A 7388-nucleotide genomic window follows, 5' to 3' on the forward strand; every position below is an offset into this window, starting at 1 on the left:
GACCACTTGAGTTGCTTAGAGCACATTAAGAGTGACTCCATGATAAACCCATATTTTATGATTCATCTTGTTCTCAATTAAGTGTTTTTATCAATTCTTCACCCACTTATTCATGTAAATTGCATGGTTTTACTATTCCTTCCTTATTTTATGATATATGTGAAAACATGTTTCCTATGCTTTAAAAATATTAAATTTAATTATCCTTTATCACCATTCGATGCCGTGATTTGTGTGTTAGTATTTTCAGGTTTCGTAGGGCAGGAATGGCTTAGAGGACAGAAAGGAAACATACAAAAATGGAAGGAAAGCACAAAAATGGAGTTTTGAAAAAAAGGGCAGCGACGCACACGCATGGATGACGTGGACGCGTGCCTAACACAAAATGGCAATGACGCGTACGCGTAGACAACGTGGACGCGTGCCTAGAGCAGAACGCAAATGACGCGAACGCATGACTGATGCGTACACGTGACAAAGAAAAACTCCAAACCACGCGAACGCGTTACCTACGCGCACGCGTGACGGACACTACGTGCAGAAAATTGCAGAAGTCGCCCCCAGCGATTTCTAGGCCCTTTTTCGGCCCAAATCCAAGCCAGAAACACAGAATATAAGCCAGAGAATGGGAGAATCAAAAATAACAATTGATACAACATTCATAATACATAATTTTAAGTTTAGATGTAGTTTTTAGAGAGAGAGGTTCCCTCCTCTCTCTTAGGATTTAGGATTTCTATTATGATTAGGCTACTTCTCTTGAATCACAGGTTCAATGTTCCTTTAATTTATTTTCTACTTTTATTTATCCTATTACTTTAATTGTTATTTATCTTTCCAAATTGGATTATGAACTTTTCCATGTTAGATTTGAATATTCTATTTAATATAATTCAAGGTATTTCAGACTTATGATTGCTTTCTTTAATGTTATTGATGCTTTTAATTAATTCAAATTATTTTCGTTCGAGTATATTTTCTTCCCTCTTAGCTTTGGTTGAGTAATTGGTAGCACTTGAGTTATCAGACTCAGCAGTTGGTTGAAAATTGGGAATTGCTGATTGATTTGGATCGCTCTAAAGCTAGTCTTTCTACAGGAGTTGACTAGGACTTGAGGATCAAATTGATTGGTCCACTTGACTTTCCTTTATTTAGTAAGAGTTAACTAAGTGGGAGCAAAATCCAATTCTCATCACACCTGATAAGGATAACTAGGATAGGATTTCTAGTTCTCATACCTTGGCAAGAGATTTTCTAATTATTAATTTATTTTTCTTGTCATTTAAATTACTTGTTCCTTATTTTAAAAAACCCAAAAATACACCTTTTTCCATAACCAATAATAAATCATACTTCCCTGTAATTCCTTGAGAAGACGGCCCGAGGTTTAAATACTTCGGTTACAAATTTTATTGGGTTTTGTTACTTGTGACAACCAATTTTTTTTAGGAAAGGATTCTCTGTTAGTTTAGAAGCTATACCTACAACGTGATTACTTTTATTAAATTCTTTACTAGCAGGAATCAGGTCGTCAAAAAATGGCGCCGTTGTCCGGGAATTGTAACTGTGTGCCTTATTATTGGTTATTGTAAATATTTTATTTTGCTTGTTTATTTGTTTTTATTTTTGCTTTTTAATTTTTTTAGCTACTATGAGTTCTCACCCCCGTCGCTTTGAGTTTGGTTCTAATGTTGTTGAAAGGAATGGAAGCTATAACAGGAACATGCATCAAGGTCAAAATAATCAAAGATGGAAGGAGCCACGAGGATCTGATCAACCCTTTCGGCAACAACACCTTCCAAGATACCATGGACAACGACCATTCTACAATGCATGCCAAGACAATAGATACGGTGGACTTTCTCGTGACAACCAACCTCCACCAGTATACTATGGTCAAGAGCCATTCCGAGATGCGTACCAAGATGATAGATATGGTGGATCCCCTTGTGGTTACCAACAAGCCCACCATATGCCTATAACCCACCTCATCAATATAGCTATGAACCATCACACTCACAAGCCACCTACCAACACTCACCTCCATATGACCCTAACCCTTACCCACCCCAATTCCAATCCAATTACTCCCGAGAACCACCACTTCCATATGCACCATGTCCATATCCATCAACCCGAGAATCACAGGAGCGTCTCAAGGAAACAGTGAATAAATTTCATGCAACCCTTCACCAATTGGATCAAGTGATCAATCGACTAGCTTCCCGATGTTCGGACACTCAAGGAACCCCCATGGCTTCATGTGGACAATCTAAAGAAGAACGAAGCATGAAGGAGATACTAGAAACTCCAGTGGACAGTATAGAGCATGACTTTGTACTGGAACAAGTAGAGGAAGCCGTAATTATCGAAGAGGAAGAATTGGTTGAAGACTTAGGAGATGCTGAATGATGAGCGGATAATTTATACGCATTTTGGCATTGTTTTTACATAGTTTTTAGTATGATTTAGTTAGTTTTTAGTATATTTTTATTAGTTTTTAAATAAATATCATATTTCTAGACTTCACTACGAGTTTTGTATTTTTCTGTGATTTTAGGTAATTTCTGGCTGAAATTGAGGGACTTAAGCAAAAATCTGATTCAGAGGCTGAAGAAGGACTGCAGATGCTGTTGGATTCTGACCTCCCTGCACTCGAAATGGATTTTCTGGAGCTAAAGAAACCCAATTGGCGCGCTCTTAATTGCTTTGGAAAGTAGACATCCAGGGCTTTCCAGCAATATATAATAGTCCATACTTTGTCCGAGTTTTGACGACGCAAAATGGCGTTCAAACGCCAACTTCCTGCCTTATTCTGAAGTTAAACGCCAGAAACAGGTTGCAAACCAGAGTTAAACGCCAGAAACAGGCTACAACCTGGCGTTTAACTCCAAAAAGAGTCTCTACACATGAAAGCTCAATGCTCAGCCCAAGCACACACCAAGTGGGCCCGGAAGTGGATTTCTACATCATTTACTTATCTTATGTAACCCTAGCTACTAGTTTAGTATAAAAACTACTTTTAGTGATTTATTTTATATCTCTGGTTAGTCTTTGAATAATTTTATGTTCAGAGATCACGTTTAGGAGGCTGGCCATTTGGCCATGCCTGGACCTTCATCACTTATGTATTTTCAACGGTAGAGTTTTTACACACCATAGATTAAGGTGTGGAGCTCTGCTGTTCCTCATGAATTAATGCAAAGTACTATTGTTTTCTTATTCAATTCAAGCTTATTCCTATTCTAAGATATTCGCTTGCACTTCAACCATGATGAATATGATGATCCGTGACACTCATCACTATTCTCAACCTATGAACGCGTGCCTGACAACCACTTCTGTTATACCTTGGATTGAGCGTTTATCTCTTAGCCTCCATTCCGAAAGATTGGAGTCGTCGTGGTATAAGCTAGAATTATTGGCGTCCATTCTTGAGATCCGGAAAGTCTAAACCTTGTCTGTGGTATTCCGAGTAGGATCTGGAAAGGGATGACTGTGACGAGCTTCAAACTCGCGAGTGTTGGGCGTAGTGACAGACGTAAAAGGATCACTGGATCCTATTCCAACATGATCGAGAACCGACAGATGATTAGCCATGCGGTGACAGCGCATTTGAACCATTTTCACTGAGAGGACGGGAAGTAGCCATTGACAACGGTGATGCCCAACATACAGCTTGCCATGGAAAGGAGTATGAATGATTGGATGAAGGCAGTAGGAAAGCAGAGGTTCAGAAGGAACAAAGCATCTCCATACACTTATCTGAAATTCTCACCAATGAATTACATAAGTATCTCTATCTTATTTTCTGTTATTTATATTTTAATTATCAAAATCCCATAACCATTTGAATCTGCCTGACTGAGATTTGCAAGATGACCATAGCTTGCTTCAAGCCGACAATCTCCGTGGGAGCAACCCTTACTCATGTAAGGTTTATTACTTGGACGACCCAGTGCACTTGCTGGTTAGTTGTATCGGAGTTGTGAAAAAGAATTTGAGATTATGAACGTGCGTACTGAGTTTTTGGCACCGTTGCTAGAGATCACAATTCCGTGCACCAAGTTTTTGGCGCCGTTGCCAGGAATTGTTCGAGTTTGGACAACTGACGGTTCGTCTTGTTGCTTAGATTTGGTAATTTTATTTTAATTTTAAGCTTTTTGTTTTTATTATTTTTATTTTCGAAAAAAAATTTCAAAAAAATAAATTATTCTATGGCTTCAGAATTTTTAAGAATGAATTCTAGAGTTTCATGATGATCTGTTGAAGTCTGGTTGGCTGTGAAGCCATGTCTAATCTTTTGGACCGAGGTTTCAACTCATCATCACAAGAGTTTTTTTATTCTCATCAATTCAGCTGTTGTATGCCTAATTTGTATGCTAAAGCTTGGCTGGCCATTGGCCATGTCTAGTATTTTGGACCAGAGCTTTCACTGAAAGCTTGGCTGGCTAGTAAGCCATGTCTAATTCCTGGACCGGAGTTTTAAGCTGACATTGCATGATTCCTGAAATTTTCATTAAAAATTTTTGAAATCCTTATTTTTCTTTTTCCAATTAATTTTTGAAAAATACCAAAAAATTTTAATAAAATCATAAAACCAAAAATAATTGTGTTTCTTGTTTAAGTCTAGTGTCAAATTGTAAGTTTGGTGTCAATTGCATGTCTTCATTCTTCTTGCATTTTTCGAAAGTGTGTTCATGTGTTCTTCATAATCTTCAAGTTGTTCTTGATGATCTTCTTTGTTTGATCTTTGCATTTTCATGTTTTGTGTCTTTTCTTGTTTTTTATATGCATTTTCAATTTGTTAGTGTCTAAAGTTTGAAAATTTCTAAGTTTGGTGTCTTGCATGTTTTTCTTTTCTTAAAAAATTTCAAAAATAAGTTCTTGGTGTTCATCTTGACATTCAAAGTGTTCTTGGTGTTCATCTTGACATTCAAAGTGTTCTTGCATATTTATCTTGTTTTGATTCATAATTTTCATGTTTGGAGTCATTCTGTTATTTTTCTCTTTCTTCATTGAAAATTCAAAAAAAAATCTTTCCCTTATTCTTCTCATAAATTTCGAATATTTGAGTTGACTTATTCAAAAATTTTTAAAATTTAGTTGTTTCTTATAAGTCAAATCAAATTTTCAATTTAAAAATCTTATCTTTTCAAAACCTTTTCAAAAATCAAATCTTTTTCATTTTTCTTTCATGATTTTCGAAAATTTTAAAAATGATTTTCAAAATCTTTTTCTTAATTTCATTTCATAATTTCAAAATCTTTACTAACAATTAATGTGATTGATTCAAAAATTTTGAAGTTTGTTACTCGCTTATTAAGAAAGGTTCAATCTTTAAATTTTAGAATCATATCTTTTAGTTTCTTGTTAGTCAAGTAATTAACTTTAATTCTCAAAATCAAATCTTTTTAAATTTCTTTTTCAAATCTTTTTCAAAATAATTTTCAATCACATCTTTTTCAAAATCTTCTCTAACTTCTTATCTTTTCAAAATTGATTTTCAAATCTTTTTCAATTAATCACTTAACTTTTTGTTTGATTTTTTAAATTCTTGTCTTTTTCAAAACTATCTAACCACTTTCCTCTCTCCAATTTTCGAAAATCACTAACTTTTTTTCAAAATTTCTTTTCATTAACTAATTGTTTTAAATTTCAATTTAATTTTATTTTTCTTCTTAATTTTTGAATACTACTTAATAATTAAAATAAAAACAAAAATATTTTCCTTTTATTTTAAATTAAATTCGAATTCTCTCCGCCTCTCTCATCTCTTTCTATTTATTTATCTACTAACATTCCTCTTCTACTCATAATTCGAACCCACTCTTCTCCTCTGTGTTCGAATTTTTCTCTTCTCCTTCTTCTATTCTCCTATTCTTCTACTCACATAAAGGAATATCTATACTGTGACATAGAGGATTTCTCTTCTTTTTTGTTATCTTCTTTTTCATATGAGCAGGAACAAGGATAAGAACATTCTTGTTGAAGCTGACCCTGAACCTGAAAGGACTCTGAAGAGGAAGCTAAGGGAAGCTAAGGCACAACTCTCTGGAGAGGACCTGACAGAAATTTTCGAACAAGAAGGAGACATGGCCGAACCTAATAACAATGGTGGAGATGTAAGGAAGATGCTTGGTGACTTTATTGCACCCTCTTCTAACTTCTATGGAAGAAGCATCTCAATTCCTGCAATTGGAACAAACAACTTTGAGCTTAAGCCTCAATTAGTTTCTCTAATGCAGCAGAATTGCAAGTTCCATGGCTTCCAATGGAAGATCCTTATCAATTTTTTGCTGAATTCTTGCAAATATGTGACACAGTCAAGACCAATGGAGTTGATCCCAAGGTCTACAGGCTTATGCTTTTCCCTTTTGCTGTAAGAGACAGAGCTAGAACATGGTTAGATTCACAACCTAAGGAAAGCCTGAACTCTTGGGATAAGCTGGTCAGTGCTTTCTTGGCCAAATTCTTTCCACCTCAAAAGATGAGCAAGCTTAGAGTGGAAATCCAAACCTTCAGACAAAAGGAAGGAGAATCCCTCTATGAAGCTTGGGAAAGATATAAGAAACTGATCAAAAGGTGTCCTACTGACATGCTTCCAGAATGGAGCATCATAAGTATATTCTATAATGATCTGTCTGAGTTGTCAAAAATGTCATTGGACCATTCTGCAGGAGGATCTCTTCATCTGAAAACCCCTGCAGAAGCTTAGGAACTCATTGAAATAGTTGCAAATAACCAGTTCATGTACACCTCTAAGAGGAATCCTGTGAACAATGGGACGCCTCAGAAGAAGGGAGTTCTTGAAATTGATACTCTGAATGCCATATTGGTTCAGAACAAAATATTGACTCAGTAAGTCAATATAATTTCTCAGAGTCTGAATGGATTGCAAGCTGCATCCAACAGTACTAAAGAAGCATCCTCTGAAGAGGAAGCTTATGATCCTGAGAACCCTGCAATAGCAGAGGTGAATTACATGGGAGAATCCTATGGAAACACCTATAACCCTTCATGGAGAAATCATCTAAATTTCTCATGGAATGACCAAAAGAAGTCTCAACAAGGCTTCAATAATAATGGTGGAAAAAATAGGTTTAGCAATAGCAAGCCTTTTCCATCATCTTCTCAGCAACAGACAGAGAATTCTGAACAGAGCCAGTCTGGCCTAGCAACCATAGTCTCTGATCTATCCAAGACCACACTAAGTTTCATGAATGAAACAAGGTCCTCCATTAGAAATTTGGAGGCACATGTGGGTCAGCTGAGTAAGAAGATTACTGAAACTCCTCTCAGTACTCTCCCAAGCAATACAGAAGAAAAACCCAAGAGAGAGTGCAAGGCCATAACCATGACCAATATGGCCAAACCTGGAGAGAGTG

At 36.1% G+C, this 7388-nt stretch overlaps 1 non-coding gene across 1 annotated transcript; it reads right to left on the reverse strand.

Annotated features, from left to right (window-relative positions):
• Positions 1–6496: 6496 nt before the first annotated feature.
• On the reverse strand, positions 6497–6604 carry LOC112725511 (small nucleolar RNA R71). The gene has a single exon (XR_003164615.1). It is a non-coding gene; the product is annotated as a small nucleolar RNA R71 (small nucleolar RNA).
• Positions 6605–7388: the final 784 nt, after the last annotated feature.

Source organism: Arachis hypogaea, chromosome 11, assembly GCF_003086295.3.
Source record: "Arachis hypogaea cultivar Tifrunner chromosome 11, arahy.Tifrunner.gnm2.J5K5, whole genome shotgun sequence".
NCBI lineage: Eukaryota > Viridiplantae > Streptophyta > Magnoliopsida > Fabales > Fabaceae > Arachis > Arachis hypogaea.